Genomic DNA, 26919 nt, shown 5'->3' with positions numbered 1-26919 from the left:
CCTGTATAAAACAATGCCTCAGGATTAAATTTCCATAGGTAAAATCAGAATTATTTAAAAATAAATAATTGTATAATCTGAAGAAATCAACTTAATTTCTGCTGCCTCAAATCCTAAAACTTAACAATAATTTAATTGTGATTTTCAAACAGAATTAAATAATTTTAATCTGTATCATGAAAGATCAAAATTCCCATGATAAATCAGTTCTACTTTCAGAATTTCTCAAGAAGAAATCTTAGTAACAGTTCACACTGGAATAATTTATATATTATTTAGTTTAAACAAAAATGAAAAGTGAAGTGAAAATTAGTTGATTTAAATATAAAATATAATAAAATGATGTACTTACTATTAACTATTTTTCAAGTGAAAACTGTCTTTAATGTCATTAAATCACAACAATTGATTATCATTGCTACATTAATCCCATGGTGGTCATATGTAATAACAGTGAATGCATAATCAGAGTAACAATGGTTTGGCTTATACAGTGCTGTTATAGAAACCATTTTTACTGTATAAATGTGTTCCCAGAACATTCTTGTAAATAAGTAAGTTAAAGTACGTATCACAGATGAATTACACAAACACATTCATGCCCCTGAACAACTTAGTGTCTCTCAGAATGGGCTAAAGTGCATACCGTATTTACCAGAAGGTTCCAGAGAAACAGAAAGGTATCCAGCTAGAGCATAATGTTGTTTAGTCAACAGTGTATCCAGCTAGAGCATAATGTTGTTTAGTCAACAGTGGACTGTGTAGAACAGTGCTCTGGATTATATCTTCTAATGACATCAGAGCAGTCTGGGTACATGTACGTATATCTCATGATGCTCACACAGCATGATCAGCAGCACATTTCTGAGAACGAATCTCCATCGTTAAGTGACTCATGACTGTATATAATCATATGTACACAAATAGATGAAATTCACTTTAAAATTGTTATTAATATTAAGAGAACAGATTTCATGTATTTCATAGGTACAATTCTGTTTTATTTTTTATTTTTTTATTATTTTGAGTTCTGATTAGAGCTAGTATATATAGATACAACTGATTTACTTTTTTATTTAAATTTTTTTTTATTTGACAGAGTTAGACAGTGAGAGAGACAGAGGGAAAGGTCTTCCTTCCGTTGGTTCACTCCCCAAATAGCCACTATGGCCAGTGCTGCACCGATCCGAAGCCAGTAGCCAGGTACTTCCTCCTGGTCTCCCATGCGGGTGCAGGGGCCCAAGCACTTGGGCCATCCTCCACTGCCCTCCTGGGTCACAGCAGAGAGCTGGACTGGAAGAGGAGCAACCGGACAGGAACCCAGCGCCCATATGGGATGCTGGCGCTGCAGGCGGAGGATTAACCAAGTGAGCCATGGCGCCGGCCCATCATAGGCACAATTCTAAGAAGATAACCATATTTCCCTCTCTCCTTCCCCTCCAACCTCCCTCCTTCCTTTCTTTTTTCTTTTTACTTCAATTTTTACAACATATGATTTCAATCCATTCCATAATCATAGGCTTAATGCACTACTAACCGTAAGAGTCAACAAGTAAAATGTAGAAAGACCACAGTTCCACAGGAATATAAACAAGGGCTGAAAACAACAATTGAATTACATTATCTTAATTAGCAAAGTTGTATATTAACATTATATAACATGATGTTTTGAAACATATACATTGTGGAATGGCTAAATTGAGCTAGCTAATATACACATTGTCTCATTAACTATATACTACAGAAAGTATTTTACAAAGTAATTCAGCATGAGAAGTAGCCTTCATGAAATATTGAATGTAATTTACATTTAAGATATGTGTACATTTTCAGGAATACATTTGATCAATAAAAGTAATGCTTTTGGGGCTAGTGTTGTGGCCTCACAGGTTAAGCCACTGCCTGTGATGCCAATATCCCATATGATTGTCGGTTCAAGTCCTGGCTGCTCCTGTTCCGAACCAGCTCCCTGGTAATTCTCCTGGGAAAGCAGCAGCAGGTGACCCGAGTGGAGTTCCTGGTTCCTGGCTTTGGTGTATTCCAGCCCAGCTGCTGTGGCCATTCTGGGAGTGGACCCATGGATGGAAGATCTCTCCCTTTTTCTCTAGGGAGTCTCTCCTTCTCTCTCTCTGTAACTCTGACTTTCAAATAAAATAAATAAATCTTTAAAAAGTACTTTAAATTTATGTTAAGACTAACCTGTGTTTTTCAAAATAAATGTCACTATGTATATGTTTCTGCTAAACAATGACCAAAGGGAAGAAATAAACACTCACCCAAATAGTCTCCATTAAGTCTTTCCTGTTCTCATTCGGACATAACTGATCATTAGGGAAAGAAGAGCGAAGACTTAAGTTACCAAGAAAAACCAGAGCCCCACACTGTATTTGTCAAAATAAAGCCTCATGTAATTACTCATTTAAATACACACCAATAGATGTTACGGAATAATTTGACAATGTAAACATAAATAAATAGAAAGCCACTATGCTGTCTTTTATAAAATGTTAGATTCTTGGGGCCAGCACTGTGGTGTAACGGGTTAAGCCACCCTCTGCAGCACCAGCATCCCATATGGACCCCATTTCAATTCCTGGCTGCTCCTCTCCATCAGTTCCCTGCTGATGGCTTAGGAAAGCAACAGCAGATGGCCCAAATGGAGACCTGGGTGAAGCTCCTGGAGCCGGGCTTTGGGCTAGCCCAGCCCTGACCATTGAGCCATTTGGAGAGTGAACCAGCTGATCAAAGATCTCTCTCTCTCTCTCTTTCTCTGTAATTTTTTTTTTGTAATTCTGATTTTCAAATAAAACTTACTTTATTTTATTTTATTTTATTTTTTGACACGCAGAGTTAGATAGTATAAGAGAGAGAGAGAGAGACAGACAGAAAGGTCTTCCTTTTTCTGTTGGTTCACCTCCCAAGTGGCGGCTACGGCCGGCGCGTTGCTGCCGGTGTGCTGTGCATATCCGAAGCCAGGAGCCAGGTACTTCTCTTGGTCTCCCATGCGGGTGCAGGGGCCCAAGCACTTGGGCCATCCTCCACTGATCTTCCTGGGCCACAGCAGAGAGCTGGACCGGAAGAGGAGCAACCGGGACAGAATCTGGCACCCCGTTTGGGACTAGAACCTGGGGTGCCAGCGCTGCAGGCGGAGGATTAGCTTAGTGAGCTGCGGCGCCGGCCACATAAATATTTTAAAAAAATAAAGGTTAGATTCTGGCTTTTTTTCTTTACCCCATGTTAGTTTATTGATTTAAACTTTTCTATAGGAAACTATGCCTACTCAATTCTCATTACTATTTCTTTTCAGGATAAGACACAACGGCTATATTTGAAACACGGTGTTCAACTTGCTATTAAGTACTTGAGACTTAAAGAATCCATCACTGGGAAGTCAGTTGGGGATGCAGATTGTCCATATACTGGTGCATCTCCCAGTGAATTAAGTGGATCCACAGTAAGGGTGCAACAGCATATTCCTATGGAAATGAAGAAAATGCTTTAAAATCATGTTTCACATTTGATACTTTTAAAGATTCAAATCAAGTATTGGAAGAATAAAAAACGACTCTCTCCGGGCCTGCGTTGTGGCGTAGTGGGTACAGCCACCACTTGTGATGCCAGCATCCCATATGGGCGCCGGTTCGAGACCCGGCTGCTTCACTTCCGATCCAGCTCTCTGATATGGCCTGGGAAAGCAGTAGAAGATGGCCCAAGTCCTTGCACCCCTGCTCCCATGTGGGAGACCTGGAAGAAGCTCCTCACTCCTGGCTTCAGATCAGCACATTTCCGGCTGTTGTAGCCATCCAGGGAGTGAACCAGTGGATGGAAGACCTCTCTCTCTCTGCCTCTCCTCCTCTCTCTGTGTAACTCTGACTTTCGAGTAAAATAAATAAATCTTTAAAAAAATGATTATCTCCTCAAAAAACATTCTTTTTTACTGTGTTTTAAATTACACATGAAAGGAAATGATATTTATCTTTATGTGTCAATTTCTTATCATAATCAATCAATGACTATCTATGTATCTGTTTATATATTATCTATCTCCTCTTGATTCTGGTTCTCTGGATAACCCCAACTAATCCACTCTTGCAAAGGGGTTACATAATGTGTAATCATAGCATTGTACCATCACATTGTCAGTGCTTAGGCCTAATTTGTTTAAAAGTGGTTTTGATTTTAGGACAGTAGAGACCATGCTGGGACATGTAACTTGGATGCATTTTTGTGCCCAAGGCACATAGAAGTTGATTCTCCCAAATATCTTCTCCAAAATAATTGACACAGCATGTAACGACCTACCTGCTTTAACAGAGAAGTAGAAGTTTCTGTAATGAAAGGGGGGAAGGAGAAATTGGTGAAAATAATGAAATTCTAGAAAATAGAAGCATTGCGTACTAAACCTGGATGCCTGAAAGGCGGTGACTTGTTTAGAACATTTTATTAATAGGAAACTTTGTACTAGAATGATCAATTGCTGTCAAAAATTGTCATCCCATTGAGTGATTTCTTGGCAAGTATGTTATAGAGGATAATTTATCAGCATCACTTTAGAGTACTCTAACTTCCTTAAAAGAAAATGTGTCTAATAGTGCAGTTATTATAAGAAATCTCTTGTATTATTATCTTAGTTAATTTTTTAAATGAATAAATGCAATTGTAAATATTGAATTCAATGCATTGATAATTTTTAACTAAAAAATTTACAAGAGATATACAAACAGAATTAAAATTCAGTAAGACTCAAATTAATTACAATGAATTTAAAATGATGAATAGCTATGTTTCACTGAAACCAAATTGCCCCTTGAAAAGTGAACACAAATATGGCAAAATGCTTTCTTTAAGGGACTGATAGCAGGTGGTTTCACGTTTTCATGTTTGGTGTATCTTTTTTTTTAACGTTTATTTATTTATTTGAAAGAGTTACAGACAGAAAGAGGGAGAAACCAAGAGAAAGATCTTCCATCCACTATTTTACTCCCCAGATGGCAGTAGCAGCCAGGGCTGGGTCAGGCCAAAAAGCCAGGAGCCAGGAGCTTCTTCCATGTCTCTTAGGAAGGTAGCAGTGGCCTAAGCACTTGGGCTATCTTCTGCTGCTTTTCCCAGACCAGTAGCAGGGAGCTGGATCAGAGCAGGGCAGCTGGGACATGAACTGGAGCCATTATGGGATGCTGGCATTGCAGGTGGTGGCTTCACCAGTACACCACAATGTTGGCCCTAAGTTTCATGCATCTCACAATGATGTGAATTTCCTAACACTCATCGTTTTTTACACAATGTCAAATATTCTTTAGTACACATACCTTGGAGTTTTTGGAGTGAACATAGTATTTGCATGTTAATTCTATCTATCCTTTCTTCTTTAGTGCGCTGCAATAAATATGTTATTTATGCTCAAACTTACAAACCAAGATTTCCCACTATTTTAAAAATTAAAAACCTACACTTTAAATGTTGTGGTAAAAATTTCCTGATACTCAAGGATATATTTGCATTTCCCAGGGAATGTATAAGACTCAGTTGAGAGAAACTATAGTAGATTTTTATTATGGTCATTTTTTTTACTATAAAATTTCTGAATCCAAATTCTTTCTGTTCTACTTATTGTTTTCCACATAAATTTTTCTATAAAATAGAAGAACAAAATTTAAAGATGAGAGGTGATAGAGTGTTCTATCGAAACATAAGAATTATTCAATTCAGCTTTAGCAATTCTGTTTCATTGTAGGAATATAACTGGAATTTATGCTTTTATTCCTAAGTCAGCTGGAATAACCAAATCAGCGTCATCCATGACGCAACATGAGAATCAGTTTAGGAGAACGATCATCCTCCAAAGACAGACCGATGAGATAAGATCTTTAACAAACTGTCAAAGTGCCCTAGCTTGGCAAAGTTCCTAACAAGGAAGCAAGAAGTGGCATTGAAATGTCTCATTCTCACCTTGATGAGCCCTTAAAATGTAATTTACTGTTGCTCTCAATTACTATATATTGTACAAGTGTTGACTAATTTTGGCTTACAGCAACCTCATAGTCAAATGATGATGAACGAATTTAATGATCTGTTCTGTTTTAACAGAAATCTAGTGTTAAGGCAAAATAAGATATTTAGACTAATCTGTATGACTCCCACTTGAGGTTTTAATAAACTGCCAAGATGACGTGCTAAAATATAGTGAAAGAGTTATTCCAAGAAGACAGATTTTTTTCCCAAGGAAATAAGTGATTTCCTTCAAAAGGAAGTGATAATTTGGCGTGTTTTCTAAATGTGTTATTTGTATTAATTATCTAGTTTCTAAAAGGTTCTACTTTGTATTACTAAGAAACTTAGCAACTATCACTTCGAACGTTCTGACGGGTGGCAAGTATTCCACAATTATACTATAGTTGATGGTACGTTTTCTGAAGTTATGTCATTTGTGCTATATATATGTCACAATATATGTGTATGTGTGTTTATTGGCTGTTTAAGGTTGACATGATGGCCAAAATTAAAACAACAAAACAAAGCAAGAAACTAACTAAAAAACGTTGGCAGGGAAGATGATACATATGGATGTGGGTGGTTGTGTTTGAACAACAGATCTGGTCGTCCCTAAGGGAACATTTCAGGAGGAAAAAATATTTATAACAAACTAGTGCATTGTGTTACAGTGAGAGAGAGTTTCAACCACGTATTTGTATGCTATTGAAAGTATAACCTTTGGCTTTGTTGGCATAGTGCCCTTAGATCTTATTCATGAGACAGAATTTTAGAACACCACCTTACTTTCCTTTTGCCCTACACATGTCAAATTTTGTTCTTTCTGTGTAGAATTAGTATGAAAATATTGAGTTAGCATTATTTATGCACATGGACCAACATGGGCACCTATATCCATTTATTTCACCAGGTGTATCACATGGGCTGGAAACAAACAAGCAGGAAGAATATGTAAATACTCATTATGTAACAAGTCCTGACACGGTCAAGTCTTTTTATTTACTCTCATTTAAAGCTCTTTGCACATAAAACTTCAGAGCTATAATTAAATAAATTTTTTAGGAACACATGCTTCAAAACAGAGAGAAATGCATGCAAATCTACCTCAAATTCTTATAACCTGAATGAACTTGGAAAATTCATTTGAAATTTATTTGAATCTTATGTATGATTACATTTGCTTCATTGAGTTATTGTGAAGGTAAAAATGATAATGCTGGGCCTGTGCTGTGGTACAGCGAGTCAAGCCACTGCCTGGCCTCTGTCTGGCCCAGCTCTGGCTGTTGTGGCCATTTGGGGGCTGAATCAGCAGATGGAAGATTTCTCTTGCTCTCTGTCTTTCCTCTCTCTGTAACTCTGCATTTTGAATAAATAAATAAATCTTTGAAAAAATCATGTTTATGTATAATATAAAAATAACACAGTATCTGGTTCCCATATATATATATATAATGTGTGTATATATATATATTTAAAAGATTTGTTGATTTATTTTGAAAGAGTTACAGAGAGAGAGAGGGAGAGAAATCTTCCATTCTCTGCTTCACTCCCCAGATATACCATGATGGGTATATCTGGGCCAGGCTAAAGCAAGGAGCCAAGAGTTTCATCTGAGTCACCCATATGGCTTACAGGGGCTCAAATACTTGGGCCATCTTCCACTGCTTTTCCCAGGCCATTAGCAGGGGGCTGGATCAGAAGTGGAGCAGCCGAGACAGGAACCAGAGCTCACATGGGACGCCCACATTGCAGTCGGCAGCTTAATCCATTCATTTCTTTTTAAATGGTAGTGCTGATTACCAAGAAATCCCTTTATTATTCAATTACTTGAAAACATAAAATGTTTATTAAACTTTAAGGAAATAAGCTAGATCTTGTTTAAAATAAAAGATTAATCTTAGAATTAAAGTAACTGTACAAAAGTATAGAAATATTAAGGGGGTTGAGAAGATATGCATATTTTGCCCCAGTTATATTAATGTATTTCTAAAAATTATTTATTTATTTTCCAATTATTTGAAAGGCAGAGAAATAGAGAGACATTTTTCATCCCTTGATTCACTCCCCTGGATGTCCACAGAAGCCAGAGATGGGCCAGTTTGAAGTCAGGATCCTGGAACTCAGTCCAGGTCTCCTGAGTGTCAGGGAATCAATTTCCTGAGTTATCATCTGCTGCCTTCCGGGGCTCAAATTAGCGAGAAGATGTATCAAAGCAGAGAAGTCGGAACTCACACTAGGCATTCCAGCAAGATACCTGGGCATCCCGGGCAATAACTTGACCGATGTGCCAAATGTCCAGCCCTAATATATTTAACATTTTATCTTATAAATTATCTTAAAATCAATACTTTAAACTTTATATGTCATCACTATCTCTTTGTTTAATGGATGGGAAAAATGAAAAACATATTAAGAAACTGATCACAGAAAATTTTAATCATGGTAGAGTTTTGAAATATGTGCCCTTTAACCAATGTTATCTTTTTCTAGTGAAATTACACTTAGGGAACTGGGGAATGCCTTCATGTTATACAGAATATATTACTAAAATTAAACCTTCATGAGAGCAAATGGGTAAGAAAATGGAAAAGAATTGTAGGATAAGGAACACCAAAAGCAAACATGCAAGGGGTTGCTACTCCATAAAGTATTTGGTTATTGGATGGCACATCTATGTGACTGGAATATAGAACTCTTGGGGTAATTAGAATAAGGTGCTCAAAATGTACTAGACTTGTATGATCTTAAATGCTCTACTATGAATTACAATTCATACGGAGTAGTAATCATGAGCGGTTTTTGAATTGGCCCATCAGAAACACAGTGTGTGACAGTGTAACCCCTTCATGGAGCAATTATCTTTAGAGTAAATTGTAATGACTTCCACAGCTCTTTACAGTTACCACAATGAAAAATGAACATAATAAAGTCAGATTTTTAGATGTACAAAATTATAAAGCATAATAGAGAACTAATCTATAATAGCTAAAAAGAATAAAATACTTAGCAATAAGTTTAACAAGACATGTAGGGAAAGCTCTTTTGAAAAAACATATACTTCTGAAACATACAGTAGTAGAGTTGAACAAATAGAAAAAGACATATTATGTTCCAGGCAGGGACAACTCAAGTTCATAAAAATGTCAGTTCTACCAAGTTAGATTTTAAATTTAGTTCAATACCAATGATTAAAAAATTATTTTTATTTTATTTGAGAGGCAGAAACAAAGAAATTGAGAGAGAGAGAGCGAGCGCGTGCTTCCATTCTTCCATTCTCCCTGGTTCACTCTTGAAATGCCTACAGGAGTCCTCATTTGGCTAGGCTGAACCAGGAGCTCAGATATCAATATTAGTGTTCCACACGAATTACCATGACTTTAATAGTTTGCCATCATCTGGTCCCTCCCAGGGTGCATATTATCGGGAAGCTGAAATTGCAAGCAAAGAAGAGACTTGAATCCAGACACTCTGTCACTGGATTTGAGCATGCCCAGCGATGAATTAACCACTGTTCCAAATGTCTGTCCCAAAACCATTGATTTTATTTTTTTAGCACTTAAGCATTTGAGTCTATATAAGTGTGTGTGTATGTGTGTGTGTGTTAGATTTGTTCATTGAGAAAGCATCTAGAAGTAATGTTTTGTGGTTGCATTGAAACCTAGATTTTGGCTTTAAACATTACTCCTAACTAAAGGAATCAGGATTCTTGTAAAGAATGACTTTCAGATTTAAGCAAGGAAAATGAAAGATGACATTGTATCATCTTATTACACAAAAGTGAACTCCAAAAAATTGGGACTGTATCAATAATGTAGACCTATTTAGTTTGATCCTATTGGCAATATTTATGGCAATTCTGCACTTCTAGAAAAATAATCACTTACTATATATAGTGTAACTTGTTTGAATAAACAAAGTCCATGTGATCACAGAGATACTCACAACAATAGAGAAATAAAGAGAAAGGAAAAATAATTATCATTTCACATAACCACTGCATCACTTTAGCAGATTAATTACCAATCTAAAATAATAAAACACGTTTCTTTTAAAAAAGTGACTAACTTCCATTTATCATCAGGGAATCAGGGAAGCATTTATATACAGAAAGATACCAGCAAATAGAGAGGAATTATACTTTTGGAAAATGAAGTGATTTATGCAAGCAACAATCATTAATGGATATTACTATAGTGAAAATATCACTTCACAGATTGGGTGTTACTTGAAAAATGAAAAAAAGTTCTCAACAGAAACCTGTGTTTATGACCTTGATTGAGGGGTCAAACTTGGCTTCACTGACAATGAGACAGCCTCACTTACCTGCCTCCTGCTACACGCAGTCCAGCGGATGTGGGGATAAGTATGACATATTACTACCAAAAATGCTTTTGCAACTTAAATCAAGATATCAGAACTAACATTCACTTTATAGAAATTTGTTAGGGATAGAGAAGAGTCTATGGAGGCATAAGGAAACAAGTAGATAAATCTAGCGTGTGGGCTCTCTAGAAGCAAATAGTTTATTTTCCTTAAAATTCAGTGTCCTACTTTAAATAAAATACAGTGAGACTGTTCTGTCAAAAAGAGGGCAAGGTAACAAGGTGTAATGCAATTGTTTTTAGAAATTTATGTGAGGGGCTGGTGCTGTGGCGCAGCAGGTTAAGGCGCCGCCTGCAGTGCTGGCATCCCGTGTAGGCACCTAGAGTCCCTGCTGGTCTACTTTCAATCCAGCTCCCTGATAATCCACCAGAGAGCGCAACAGAAGATGACCCAAGTGCTTGGGCCCCTGCACCCACGTGGGAGACCTGATAAAGCCCCTGGCTCCTGGTTGCAGCCTGGACCAGCCCCAGTTGCAGCCATGTGGGAAGTGAACGAGTGAATGGAAGGTCTTTCTGCTTCTCCTTCTCTCTTTGTGACTCTGCTTTTAAAATAAATAAATAAATCTTTTGTAAAGAAAGAAATTTATGTGTGTTGAAGGTGGAATGCAAAGATGTCTACAACTCATTTGAATGGCTCACTCAGATTATAGTTAGAGAGATAACGTCAAAAGAGAAATTCTTAGGTGAATGACCATTGTGTTGTGTACATTTCAAAGTGTACTGTAGCCACTTCATATCCATGTCTGACCTTGGAGGCCTGAGGACTTCGAAGGCAAGCTTTAACTTTAATCTTTAATCTAACAAAGGCAATCAGCAGCCTTTTTGGTTAATGCAGCAGCAGATGGAATAAAACAGGATGCACAGTTCAGAGGAGTCTTCTAAAAATTTTTATTTTTATTTCCTACAAACTTCTTTTCTTTTACATTAAAATTGAGATTTAAGGTTGTGTTACTTTAAGATTAGTTGTAGAGTAACATCAGAAATACTTTTCACTTAATCCTCTATTCTTTCATTGAGACAAATGCAACACATAGTAAGATTCACCAAAGATCAATTAACAATTTTGGTCTTGTAATACTCTTATTATGGCCTTAAAATAGTACAGAGAAGCGTTATGTAGAAAGCCAATCTGAAAAGCTATGACTTGTCAGGATACCATTTTTCAATAACAGAATGTGTTTGCTGTTTATAATTTTTCAATAATCACTTCATCTCCACTTTGTGTAGACAGAGCCAGCATTAGCATTTATGGAGTGTGAAATCAAGCAAACTGGAACTAATTGAAGTATTAGTCAATACTGTACTCAAGTTGAATAGAGCAAGATTAATATGACTCAGGTAGTAATTCAGATACACATGTCATTCCAGATAATTTCATCTTCAATGTAATCAATGTATTCTGTATTATAATATGTGAAGCAAATATATCTATCTAGCCATCTTTCTTTTTTTATTCCCCCCCTCCTTTCTTCCTTTCTCTCTCCCTTTTTTTCTCTTCCTTTTCTCTATCCATCCATAGTCTATCAATTTATCCATCATTATTCCAACACTTATATAGACATGTGTAAATATAGATCACCTAAGAATCTTAGTACACCATAAGCTTGTATCACTGTAGCAAGGCAATACAGCCTAAATTTGAATATGGCTTGGGGCCAGCACTCTGGCATATTGGGAAAAAACTGCTACCTGGAGTGCCAGCATATCATATGGATGCAGGTTCAAGTCCTGGCTGCTCTACTTCTGATCCAGCTCTCTGCTATGGCCTGGGAAAGCAGTGGAAGACGGCCCAAGTCCTTAGGATACCCAGAGGCAGCTCCTGGCTCCTGGCTTCAGATCAGCCCAGCTCCGGCCATTGCGACCATGTGGGGAGTTAACCAGCAAATGGAAGACTTTCTTTCTCTCCCTCTCTTTTTTTTTCTCTCTCTCTCTGCCTCTGCCCTGGCCTCTGTAACTCTGCCTTTCAAATAAATAAGTAAATCTTTAAAAAATATTGAATATGGCTTTTGAGTCTGAAGGAACTGTGTCAAATATTAGCTATGAGTTATGACAACTTATTGTCTGATATAAAATGAAAGTAACACCTATTTCTACTAAATAGATAATTACCATAAAACTCTAATGCTCAGACCAAAGAATGAACTCGCTTAAATAGCGCATTGAGGAAGGAAGGCAGTAAATCAAATACTGAAACAGAGCATGTGATCCTAGACTTACAAAAATATCTCCAGTTATTCTATCTGTCATACCTCATTTCCTTGTCTTTCTTGTCAAGACTTCATCAGGTCCATCTACAGGTGCTCAACATGGAATGATTTTATTTGCCAGGAGACACTGAGCAATGTCATTTGGGATTGTCATGACTTGAGGGAGAGGAGGAGCTAATGGCATCTAGGGGGCAGAGGCCAGAGATGCTGTTAACATCCTCCAATGCACATGGCAATGGCACATGACAAGTAATTATCCAGAGCACTGTCAATACAGGAGAGTTTGAGAAACCCTGCACTAATCCTGTTGTGTTTAGAATTTGTAATGGCCAAGTTTTAGCATCAATCAATAATTCAATTTTTATTGATGCCTATCTCATGTTAGACTGAGTACTGAGGATACATTGTGTAGTAGAAGGCATAGCCTTTTTCCTCAGGATAATTACAGTCGTATCTGTGTGCTATCATTTTATTCTCTCTCTTCCATCCTCAAGTGCTCTTTATATAAAAGTTATAGTCATCATTTCAGAACTTCCAGCAATCCATTTGTCACCTCTGAAATCTTCACTAATTTTCTCTTTTCCAAATATCCCCATAGTACATATTGGACTGTGTCATACACTTTGGTATTTACATACTGATGGCTTACTTGTTGTTTTCGTATACCAATTCCATCTCCACAACTAAATTATAATTAGGAATCACAACAATTTTCTAAAATACTTAATTAATTTACATATCAAGCATGAATTCTCCATTCAAGCAATTAGATGTGTGAAAATATAACTTCTGTATATAAAGAAAATTGAAAATGAATCATGATGTGAATGGAAGGGGAGAGGGAGTGGGAAAAGGGGAGGGTTGTGGGTGGGAGGGACGTTATGGGGGGGAAGCCATTGTAATCCATAAGCTGTACTTTGGAAATTTATATTCATTACATAAAAGTTAAAAAAAAGAAAATATAACTTTATTATTTTTTTTCTCTAACTGAAGCAGGTTTTTATAACGAGACATTTTATCTCCTAATGAAGAATTTAATGTCATCAAGGCAGGATAAACTCGATCGATTCAAGTTTCCCTGATTATTTCAGGATAAATTTGATCAATGTTGTTCCCATAGTTTCTAATTTTATATTATTAAGCCATCTAGATTCTTGATATTTGTCTGAATACCTTATGGTCTCCTTATCCTAGATGAATAGACAACTAGATCTACTGGGTCATATTCAGGCACCTAAAGAGATTCCATTGTTAGTCAAGGAATAGATTACATGAGGTTGCCCTGCACCTGCCTCTACGCTACTCTGCTGTGCCAATGCTACCCTTTCACCATTGAGCGAGTGGGCTCCTAGTTGCTTCCCAGGGGCACTTAAAAACCTGTACCTTATTTCATTTTCTACTCTAAATTTCTCACTACTGGAAATGATCTCCATATGGCTTCCTGTAGATTCTCTGTGTGGGCATGTGTGTGTGTGTGTGTGTGTGTGTGGCGGGGCGGGGGGGGTGCTTCTAGGGAAAAGATGGTTGGCGATAAGTACGTCTTCTATCTGAGTGTTTCTAAGTCTTTTCCAACATTTGAAATGCCACTTTGGCAACAGAAATTCTAAAAATGTGGGTATGCACTTTCTAAGAGGTTTGCTCTGACATTCTACCTCTAAGCCATAAGGAAATCCCAGAGTAATCAGAAGTATAGGAAAAATTGCATACTTAAATACTCCACAACAGCCTCTCAACACTTGGAGTAGTATGGAATGGCTTTAGAATCAGTACTCAGACACATTCCTATATCGCCCCTCCCCAGCTATTTTCTGTGTTTCACCTTTGGAATTTTCTGTATAGTTGGAATTTTCAGTTTCTCTTCCTCTCTGTAGATATCTAAAGCAAGCAATTGATAATTTTGCATCTCAAGTGAAAACCTTGTTTAATTCTTTGTTTTCTTAACTGTGAATTTCTAAAATCAGAACTCTTTATCTGTATAGTACCAGTTAGCATACTACGGGGACACAATAATCAATTACCTTTATGGTTATATATGTAATATACACAAGTACTTATACTTTTAATATAGTCTGTTCCATGAAATAAGAAACACAAATTAATTTATAAGCAAATTTAATACAGCTTAAGCAATATTATAGTTTCCATATAAATATCCAATACAAAAATAAAGCTGAATATTTAAGAAGGGGCACGATAACAATTTTCTTATTTGAATATGTACTTTATGGGCATCATGTATTCTACATACTTCATCCCTATAATGGTGTCATAAATATTTCAGTACTAATCTGAATCTGTTCATCCCTTTGTACAAGCAATTTCATTTTTCTTTGCTTCCTGGAATAGTACCAATTGCCTATCTTTGTACCTCCAAACAAAAGCAATCCAGTCTCCTACAATTTTTCACCTGATGCTAGTAATAAGCAGGCAGAAAAATGGTCTTCTTGCTAATGTCATCATTTGCATAGCCATTAATATTCCAGTGCATCATTGCATCAGAGAATGGGAGAAAAGTAACATCGTATTTTATCCAATCAAGAAACAATCAGTGTCAAAAATCTGATGTCCAAATCCAACCTTCTAATTACAGTTTCTTTCCATATGGGATTGTATTGAGAGGTATAAAGGCGTATCTGTCAATAAAAACAAGGAGAGCTTGCTCTGTACAGGAGAAATCCACAACAGAACTATGGATACAAGAATAGAAACCATGTGTGTGTGTTTCTCCAGAGAAACTTTGGTCCTGTGCGCTCCTGAAACTGAATACTTCTGTGAGTGTTCACTGAGGATGTGACTGCCTGTTTTACTGCTAGATGAGGTCAATACTGCCATTGCAATCTGGTATCACTTTACCAGCAAGGCAATTTCACACAATTAATTTCCTCCTTTAGAGGAAGTAATAAAAGACAGGCAATTGGAAACCTCACAGTTTATAACTAATATCCTTTAGTAACTAGTGCATACCTCTGCAAACATCGATAGTCCCTTTTGTGTATATTTAAACACACAGGTACATTCAATTTTGAAACTACAACAGGGTTTTCACAGATCTATTGTGAACTTTCTGGAAAAAATACCCAATGTTGTGAAAAGCAGAGAGCACACACTGACTCATAAATCTCAAATTCCTCCCAGAGTACTTCTGTGCACTTCGGGGATTTCAGAGTGTGGTTGTAATATACGAAGGTGGGAAAAGGGCTTGAATACCGGAAAGTAACATAGTATGAAGACAAAATCTCATATCTAATTCAGAAAGCTTGGCAAACATTGTATACATTGATTTCAGAACTATTTTCTTTTTTTTTTAAGTTAAAAGGTTGTATAAAGTGCTGTAAAGTATAACATAAGCTCTCTTTTTTTTCTTGTGTGGACGTACTTTGCTTTTTGGACATCCTTTTACTGTCAATACTTACATCTGTTGTTTAAAAAGCTATTCGTGGTGCAATTGCTTTTTAAATGCAAACCCATATGTGTGATCTCTAGAGGAACTGGTAAATTTCACCAAATGGGCATTCCTAAATTACATGCCATCTGTAGCTACTGAAGAGAGGACTGAACCTGCTCAGCTGTGATTTTGTACCAATGTTTCCATCATTTTGATTGGCTCTAGGGAAATCATTCGCTTTTGGCATAAACTTTTCTAACCCCAACAGGTTATTATAGTCTGCTTGAGTTGCACTGGCTCAACGAATATTTTATTTTTTTGGCACATGTTAGAACCCATTTGGCTTTTTGAATTGATTTGCTAACCACATTCAACCATGATGACTTAAATTATTTTCTAAGCTTTCACTAGTGAGGACATGGTAAATGTAAGCCTACTGCCTAAATAGAGTTGTTTAAAGTGTTGATAGAAAAATAAGTAACCCCCAAACTGCACACTTGAACAGTTGGATTACCCTAGTAAAAATTACCACATTATACAACTGAGGCTAGAAGATCATGATAGAGAAAATAAAGGGCAGAGACTGATGCTCGAGTACACACTTTTCCAGTCGTCTACTACAAATAAAGAGCAAAAACCCACGTGGGAGACCCAGATGGAGTTCCAGGCTCCTGGCATTAGCCTGGCCCAGACAAGGATTTTGTGGCCCTTTGGGGAGTGAACCAGTGAATGGAAGATCTGTGTATGTGTGTGTGTCATACACACACATACTCTGATTTTCAAATAAATGGATAAATAAAACTTTTAAAAAATAAAAAGAGCAAAGATTACCCCCACTTTTTTCAGTTTACTCATGCAATTTCTCACATTTAATTTTATCTTTCACCAAAGGGCATTTTAAGGGCATATTTATTATGTGGATAACGTTTCAAAACATTAATATACAGTAAAACACCCAATAGATAAGCCTGTTGTCCTCCAACTACTTTTTACCTATAGAACAATTCAAAGTTGATGTAAGAATGATATCCTCCAGGATTCTTTTCACTTGCTTTTAATTGTGCCTAATGCTTTTGTAAATATAGAAATATGAACAAAGTCAAAATAGTAGGAAGACGAGTATTATAACCATGTGTCACAACCATGCACAGGAGATGTACAATGCTTTCCCACTTCTTTCTGCAGTCAGTTCTAATGACTTGCTTTTGGCTCCTCTTTGGAAAGATGACTGGTGGGTAGTTAAGAGTGGAGAGGAGGGGGCCGGAGCTGTGGCGTAGCGGATAAAACCGCCGCATGCAGTGCTGGCATCCCATATGGGTGCTGGTTTGAATCCCGGCTGCTCCACTTCTGATCAAGCTCTCTGCTATGGCCTGGGGAAGCAGTGGAGGATGGCCCAAGTCCCTGGGCCCCTGCACCCACATGGGGGACCCGAAGGAAGCTCCTGGCTCCTGGCTTTGGATTGGCACAGCTCCAGCTGTTGAGGCCAATTGGGGAGTGAAACAGCAGATGGAAGATCTCTCTTTCTCTCTCTCTCTGCCTCTCCTTCTCTCTCTGTGTAAGTCTGACTTTCAAATAAATAAATAAATCTTAAAAAAAAAAAAGAGTGGAGAGAAGCCCGTGGCAGAAGATACAGGGGTGAGGAGTGTCAAGCAGACCAGAGTGAGAAAGGGCAACACAAGGGATGTGTCAAGTAAACTGATTGGGATTTATGTTTCTCATCAATATCGCAGGACAGTGATGAGCAGGGGAGTAGAAAAGGACAGAAAGAAGAGTACCTGCTAAAATAACAAGAAATAAAAATCAGTACAAGGGGCCAGGATAGGACCAGAAAAGAGATTCAACACTAATTAACAGCCCACCATTCTCCAGAACTCTTTTTGAAATTCTTTTGTCTAACCTTCCCCTTTGAAATTTCTATTTTCAAAGGATAACCATCCAGGATCTGCTCACAGACTAGTTGGGCAGGATTATAATAGAGTAATAACATGTGAAAAATAAAATTCAGGGGCCGGCGACGTGGCTCACTTGGTTAATCCTCTGCCTGCAGCGCCGGCATTCCATATGGATGCCGGGTTCTAGTCCCGGTTGCTCCTCTTCCAGTCCAGCTCTTTGCTGTGGCCCGGGAGGGCAGTGGAGGATGGCCCAGGTGCTTGGGCTCCTGTACCCACATGGGAGACTGGAAGAGGCACCTGACTCCGGGCTTTGGACTGACGCAGCGCCGGCCGTGGCAGCCATTTGGGGAGTGAACCAACAGAAGGAAGACCTTTCTCTCTGTCTCTCTCTCACTGTCTATAACTCTACCTGTCAAATAAATAAATTAAAAAAAGAAAAAGAAAATTCAGAATAAAAATTTAAAAAATCCACTCTATAAAAAAATTGCACCAATAATAATGCCAGAAATGCTTAGCAAAATCAACTCTGAACTTCACATCTTTGTTCTCATATTTATCAATAGCATCATCTTTATATAATAGAATACTGATATCACTTATTCCATGCTTTATTTGGTGGTATAAATTGCTTAGAAGTATTTTATGAAAATTTACCCAAGAATTGGCAGAAAAAAACAAACAAATCTTCCCAAGATGTGCCAGCAACAGAGTAAAATTTTGTTCCATGAACACTTTTCCTGGGGTACAAGCAGTAGATCCATGACATACAGTCATGAATCTACTACTTCAGTCAGGAAATCCTGCATTTATAATATAATAATAACATGGATTTTTTAACTGAAAATTTAACATCTTTTAGTGATAATCATGAAAATCACAATTGTGATTTCATACATGTACTATTAGTTTAATTAACAAGAAAACTCACCCTTAATATTATCCATATATTAAACAGAAAACTTCATGTAAAGAAAATAAAGTGAATGTTTCCAATCTTTATCTTCAAAAGTTCTTGAATAATCTCCCACAAAGTCTTATAAAGGAGACCTTGTCAGCCGTTTTTCCTTACACAAACATCCATACACAAGGGAAATATTATAGGTCCTATCATTTAAAAACTGCTGAGGCTATGTAGAAGCCAGATGAATGTGGATAAGTAGACAAAAGTGTAGAGAAATATGTAGAACAAGAGTATAACTGGGGGATGAAATAATTCCAAAAGAAAGACATCAATTGGAAAGAGAAGTAAAACCTTGCCTCTTTATTGTATATCATGTAATTTGATTCTCAGGAACAGAGCAAAAGGGGGAATTAAAGAAGAAAGCAGGATGATGATATTCTCATCTTTTGAATTAAATAGCACCAAAATATTAACAAGCGCTTGTTACATGATTTCTGCTAAATTTTAGATGGACATCCAAAATGGCCTCAAGTATAAGCCATTGGGACAAAATTGCTTACTAGGATAGAAGAAGTGATTTTATCAATCTATTTACCTTCTTCCCTAGAGAAATAATATGTATGTCTTTATCACTTAAAAATATATTTGTCATTCTATGGAGAAGTAAAAGGAAAATTCATATTCACTATGGTCTCATTGAAAAAAGAGGATTCTAAAGTGAAAAGCATTTAACTCTTGTTCTTCATATTTTGCTATATCAAATTTCCATTAACTCCTTGGTTTGATACTTTAAGCACATTTATTGTCAGAAAATCCCCTTTGCAAGTGAAAAGGGAATATTATGCAAGCTAATAAATGCAAATATTATATATAGGTATATAAATACAAATAAATGCTAATAAAATGCAAATATGAATTAATTTCTGATTGTGAGGGATATGTAAACACATTTGTGACAAGTGGGCTTAAAGGACACATTGCACACCACTAGTTTTCTTAAGTAAATTTGTTAAAAATTATCTGTAATAAACAAGATATAAATCATTTTATAATCTTCAGTGGTATGCCCACATCTGAAAACTTATTTTCAGTTCTAGGCCAAAACCATGTAAAAAATTTAAAAAACTGATATGAAAGCATTCAGAGGAATGTACTCAGGAATTTGTAAAAATACAAAAGCATGTTTTGTGATTGTTTAAAGAGAGCTTAGAAAGGTGAGCAAAGACCAATTTATACAGACTAAGAAAATTGTTATATAGTGCCACATTAGATAAAAGAAAGAAGAGGATATATAGAGCTCTGTTTAGTTCACTGTGTGGAAAATATTTTGAACATTCAGAACTGAAAGAATGGAAGTTGAAAGTGTACAGAGGTATTTCAAATACAGAGATGTTTGCATTGAGTAAATAAGGAAAGGATAAATGAAATGTATTACATCTAAGACCACTTCTAAGCTGTGACACTATTTTTTTTAAAAAATATTTACTTATTTATTTGTAAGTCAGAGTTATAGAGAGAGGAAGAGAGATTGTCTATCCGCTGGTTCACTCTCCAGTTGACCACAATGGCTATGGCTGAGCCAGATCAAAGCCAGGATCCAGGAGACAAGAGCATTGTTTGGGTCTCCCATGTGGGTGGCAGGTACCAAACACTTGGCCCATCCTCCACTGCTTTTTTCATGCCCTTAGCAGGGAGCAGGATCAGAAGCAGAATAGCCCAGACAGGAACTGACACCCACAAGGGATACAGGGTGGGGCTTTACCCACTCTGCTGCTATACTGGCCTCAGCTTGGGACTATTATCCTATCATGGAACTACAGGACCCAGTACCTTTCGAGAGCTTTCATTCCTTGACTTTCTAAGTGCTATACAATTATATATACGTAATAGACTTATTGAAGTAAATGTGACAGAGCCTTAAAATAAGTCTCATATATTACATTGATACCTTATATATTGTAGAATTTTGAGATGAATATTTAAGACTGTAATTCCATCACAAAATTGAAAACAACTTTTGCAAAATGAAGCAAGAATTTCATGAAAAATGAAAGTTTTTAAGGTTTTAGGAAACACAATGTAATTTCTTTTCTCTCACAAAATTAGTTGAATTTAATATTAGATTCTGTTTTCTAAGCAATGTAAATTTTATAGTTTTTATCTAAGCCATTCTTCAATGTATTAAGACAAACAGGTCTGTTTTTCTAATGAATACTCATCCTTGTTCTCTCAGTGTGTTTCCATTAGGATATACATTCTAGTTCTCACAAAGCTTTGTCCCATTATTTTGGTCTATTATGCTTTGGAATATTTACCTTTGATGTCCAGGATACAGAATTCCTATTATCTGCAGCTGCAGGCTCCTGGTGATTGACATTTTAAGGCCATTAAAGAACATTAGCATTTAAAAAATGTAGAATTTTGCTTCAAATTAAAAATGTTTTAGCTTAGAAGTAGGAATTTAAATACTTATTGCAACACACAAAAAAACAAACAACAGGGCTTGCAACAGGCCCCGCACCAGCCTGCACCAACTACTGAGAGCTACTTTTACACAATTTTTAACACACTTCATACTCAGTGACATCAAACTAGTATCTTGAAATCTGTAGCTGTGGGAGTGTTTACACCATTGGAATTGACAAGTGTTATAAATTAAGGCTTTTTCCCCCCTTTAAAGCCATTTATTAAACATTTACTGAATACACCACTGGTAAATCCTAATCATATCATCAGATACATGCATATATATATATATATATATATATACACTGAAGTTTCAATCCCAATTGTATTTTTTTTTTGACAGACAGAGTGGACAGTGAGAGAGAGAGAGACAGAGAGAAAGGTCTTCCTTTTTCCATTGGTTCACCCTCCAATGTCCACTGTGGCCTGTGTGCTGCAGCCGGCACACCACGCTGATCCGAAGCCAGGAGACAGGTGCTTCCTCCTGGTCTCCCATGTGGGTGCAGGGCCCAAGCACTTGGGCCATCCTCCACTGCACTCCTGGGCCACAGCAGAGAGCTGGACTGGAAGAGGAGCAACGGGGCAGAATCCAGCACCGCAACCGGGACTAGAGCCCAGTGTGCCTGCGCTGCAGGTGGAGGATTAGCCTATTGAGCCGCGATGCCAGCCCCAATTGTATTTTAATGATGCAAACATGCGCACTTGTTACTAACAGCACATTATCTGTGTAAATTGCATTCTTGTATGACCTATCTGAATAGTTTAAAGGAAAGTGCTTAATAATTCTTTTACTTATTCAGTGGATTATTTTCTTAATGATTACATAATTACATACAATGTTATCAGAGAAAAGTAAATAGTATGTAGAATAATCTAGATAAAGATTATGTTGGGTAGAAAATAACAAGACAAAATCAGAGGATTCTGTCAACACTTAGTTAACCCTGGAAAGAGAAAACATTGGAAAAGAGATAAATTGCCATATCTTTAGTCAAAAGAATGATCATTATATTTATTTAAGAAATCTAACACCTCATGTAGTAGAGACTTCTAGCTGTGTCTACCAAAGCAAACCCAAGAGCCTATTTGTAGTTCATGGATTTATGCAATATGCCACCCAGGAGTCCTTCTGCATTTCTCCACATAGAAGAAAAGTCTTTTTGAGAGAAACAGGTTAAGCAGGAAAGTTAGCAGACTAACAATAACAACAACAACAACGAAACACCCATTGAAAGAAAAAGTGACTCTAAACTCAGCCTAGTGTATCTAGTTCTCATATTTGCTTCTCAGACCATAGCTGGATCTGAGGACACACCAAAGTCTGAAAAGTAGTTGTGGCTGGAAATCCAGAACAGTGTAGAGAAGGCACTGTTGCTCTAATAATCCTCTGAGGATAACTAACAAGGAAAGTGCTTTCCTCTCTTCACCATAATAGCTAGACAAATCTGAAGCCAGGAGAATGTGATTATGTTAATTACAGAAAGCATCCACTGAACACGTGTGAAGTACATGCACTTTCTTATGAGCACGTTCTAGACCTTTGTTGAACCCCAGGAATCATGTGCAGATTTGACAAATACTGAGGAAAAGCCAATGGAACAAGAGTTAGAGTGGCATAAGTAGGAAATATTGACAGATGAATAAAAAATCACTCAAAGATATGTGTTGGGTTTTTTCCTTTTTAACAATACTCTAATTTTATTGATTAAGATTAAAGTTGCGAAAACATTTTTTTTTGCTTTTATTTGATTAAGTGAATCAATGAACTGGTCAAATAAATATAAAAACTTAAAAGAGAAATCAGAAACAAAATAATGAATTTATTGAATTTTCCACCATTAACAACTAGGGTAGTATCTATAAATGCCATGTATAACAAAAAGTAGGCTAAACTAACTGCTCCCTTTCAGTCAATTGCATACAGGCAAGAAGGCACAGCTATAACAAATTATATGCATTATATTTATTACTGTATCAGCAAACCAACCAATAGTTGTGTGTGTGTTCACAGGAAAACTGGTTTCATAATTCTTTATGTCATTGATCTTTTATGTATGGATAAATATAATGAACCCTAATAACATTTAAAATAAATATCATATATAAACTATGAAAATATAAACTGACAAATTTATTACATAAATACATGAAATATAAGCATATTTGGAAAAAGTTACTGAGAGGTAATTATTTAGTGCTATTACCTGTAAAGTGAAAATCTACCTTATATTTTTGTGTACCTTTTCCTTGGAAAATAAATAGTCAAAGCTGAAAACACATGTTTCTATCTCTCTGGTTGTCCCTTGAGAGAGAGGCGAAAAGAAGAAATAGAAACAAAACATTAATATTTGACAAAAGAAGAATTTAAAGGCCTTATTTTGTTATCTGGAAAATTGAAAAGACACCAGGGTACAAACGAAAGCAAAGAATACCAAGAGCAATTGTATCATGAATTTCATGATATGTTATCTTGCTCTTTCTTATTTTTGTTTTATGTGTTCCTGTCTGTGTTCCTCTGTGTTTGTGTTTGTGTGTGCATGTGTGTGTGTTTGTGTGTGCATGTGTGTTGTTTCCTTTTTCATAATAGGGACATCAGACAGAATTAGATTTGTACAAGATAGTATGTCACATATGTAACATTTTCTCCATGTTTTTCAGATGCTAAATACTGAATCCCAGAGACATTCTCTACCTACTTGTCTGTCTAGTGTCAAAAATGATAATTTTTTAAAAGATTTATTTGTTTATTTATTTGAAAGTTAGAGCCACAGAGAAGGAAAGGCAGAGAGAGATTTTCCATTCACTGGCTGGCTCCCTAAGTGGCCACAACAGCTGGAACTTGGACCAAGCGGAAGCCAGGAGCCTGGAGTTTCCCATGGGTTTCCCATGTGGGTTCAGGGGCCCAAGCACTGGGGCTACCTTCTGGTGCGTTCCTAGGTGCAATAGCAGGGAGCTACATTGGAAGTAGAGCAGCTGGGACTCAAACCTGTGCCCATATGAGATGCCTTTGCTGCAGGCAGCAGCTTTACCGACTACGCCACAGCACTAGCCCCAAAAATGATAATTCTTAAACACACTACTGAATTTGATATCTATGACTCTGCTGAACCTTGATTTGTTGTTTTGGGGGCTTAAAGAACCACACAATTCTTCCAAAGGGATCTGTGGCTTAATGCTTACCATGGCCCCACAATCATTTATCTATAACACTTATGAATGAAATATATAAGTTTTATATTCTGGCTATATTTTCTTTTTGTTATGGCTAGAATATTAAATTATCTCAATAAACAGTGACCCACATTTTATTCACACTCAAATTAGGAATTACATTTTAAAATATATTCAAAAGGCTGTGATGTTATCAAACATTTTATTTTTGTTAAAACCATGAGGATGTATTCAAATATTTCAGGAAAAGTGTCCCTAACACAATAGCTAACATTTAAATATCAAATAATCAGCCAAGTAGTTTTGTTTCCTTTTAGCCGTTATTTTTTATTTATATCTTTGTTCAGTATATCCCTGAATTAGATACATTTTGATGTGGTTAAGGTATGAGTCTCAGTCTTTTCTTTCTCTTTTTTTTTACATTTTAGTTGTTTGAAAAGCAGAGTGACCCAGACACTGAGTGAGAAAAGGAGATCTTCCATGCACTGGTTCACTCTCCAATGGCTGTAAGTCCTAGGCTAATCCAAGCTGAAGCCAGGAACATGGAACGCCATACTGTCTATAACATGGGTGGCAGGGGCTCAAATTCTTGGACTATCTTCTGCTGCTTTCCCAGGTACTTTAACAGGAAGCTGGATTGGAAGCAGAATTGAAGGAGTCCAGACTTGGACCACTGCTTCGATACGGGACACCTGTATTGCAGACTGCAACTTGACTCACTGCACCACAAGGCTGACTGTCCCTCCCTGTTTTTTTTTTTTTTGTTTTGTTTTGTTTTTGGATAACACTTGAAAGTTGTCATTTTTTTAAATATAATTTATCTAATTTACTTGAAAGAGACAGACAAACCGACCTCTTCTATTATCTGGCTCACTTCCAAAATTTTCACAATAAATGGGAGTAGGCCAGGAGCTGGGACATCCATCTGAGTCGGGATCCCATAAGGCTGAGAGGGACCCAACCACTGGAGTCATAACCTGCTTCCTCCCAGGGTTTCCATTAGCAGGAAAATGAAATCAGAACTGAACCCAAGTACTCCAGTATGGGATGAGGATGTCCCAAGAGGGGTGTCCACGACTTTGCCAAACATTTGCTCAGTTTTGTTCTGGGTTAATTGTTTTAGGTTTATCTTTTTGATTTTTTTTTTTTTTTGACAGGCAGAGTGGATAGTGAGAGAGAGAGAGACAGAGAGAAAGGTCTTCCTTTTTCCATTGGTTCACCCTCCAATGGCTGCCGTCTGGCGCACCGCGCTAATCCGAAGGCAGGAGCCAGGTGCTTCTCCTGGTCTCCCATGGGGTGCAGGGCCCAAGCACTTGGGCCATCCTCCACTGCACTCCCTGGCCACAGCAGAGAACTGGGCTGGCTGGAAGAGGGGCAACCGGGAAAGAATCCGGCACCCCGACTGGGACTAGAACCCAGTGTGCCGGCGCCGCAAGGCAGAGGATTAGCCTAGTGAGCCGCGGCGCCTGCCTATCTTTTTGATTTTCATTTTGACTAAGTGTATTAATGCATTGTCTTAAGATAGTCCCACTTCTGCCTTAAACAAAACTAACAGATTTTTATGTCCCAGGGGCCGGACCACAGGAAAGATGCTTTCAGCCCATGCTGCACTTTATTTTAAAGTTGGTTGTTTTTCTTAGATTTTTCTTTGGTATAAGGGTAAGATTCCCTAAATATTATAAGGTATGTAAGGTCTTTCATAATCTAGTCCAACACTGACATTTGCAGACACATGTCCCACAGTTTCCAATTAAGTACATTTCAATCTAATCTTATTACACTTCTGAAAGTGATGTTTTTCCCAGCACTGTACCCTACTCCAGTATTCTGACCTTTTTATTCAGTGAATTCAAGAGGGATGCTGTGTGATCGTGTCTATCATTATATCCTAGTCCATGGCAGAGCTGCCTGGTACAAAGGAAAACTTGATCTGTCATAGAAAATTCACATCATAAATATCTGTGAAATGAATGAACATAGCATGATGCTCTGGAAGTGTTTCCTAGTCCCCAAAGTAATGTAGATTTCAGACGTTTTTCCTCAATGTTACTTCCTTCAAACCTCTATTATGGATTTTATGTTTTATTAAAATCACTGATGTTCTTTTTCTGTTTCTAATAATATTCTGAGTTCTTTGGTTTGAGGACTACAATATATAAGAAAGTCACTAGTCAGTGAAGTAAGTAAAATGATGGTAGAAAATATGGATGAAATCTTGACATACATAGTTAATAGAACTGGTGTGACTTGGTTAAGCAATTAGAAATATAGAAAAGAGAATAGAATTCTAGGAGAACTAAATCATTTTTTATCTTTAGAAACTTTCAATGAGAAGGAAAATTTAGGAAGATAATAATATTTTCAGTGATTAAATAATTAATTCAATTTGGAGCATAATGAGTTTGAAGTGCCTATTTGGTATGGGATATTTGATTTGAAATCAGTGGACACATCTAGACTAGAATCTAATATTCATCCACAATACAGATGATAGCTGAAGCCATGAAATTAAAAAGGTCACCTTGGG

Source organism: Oryctolagus cuniculus, chromosome 9 (assembly GCF_051225735.1).
Source record: "Oryctolagus cuniculus isolate XC-2025 breed Fujian yellow rabbit chromosome 9, ASM5122573v1, whole genome shotgun sequence".
Classification (NCBI taxonomy): domain Eukaryota; kingdom Metazoa; phylum Chordata; class Mammalia; order Lagomorpha; family Leporidae; genus Oryctolagus; species Oryctolagus cuniculus.
This window is presented reverse-complemented; position numbering follows the sequence as displayed.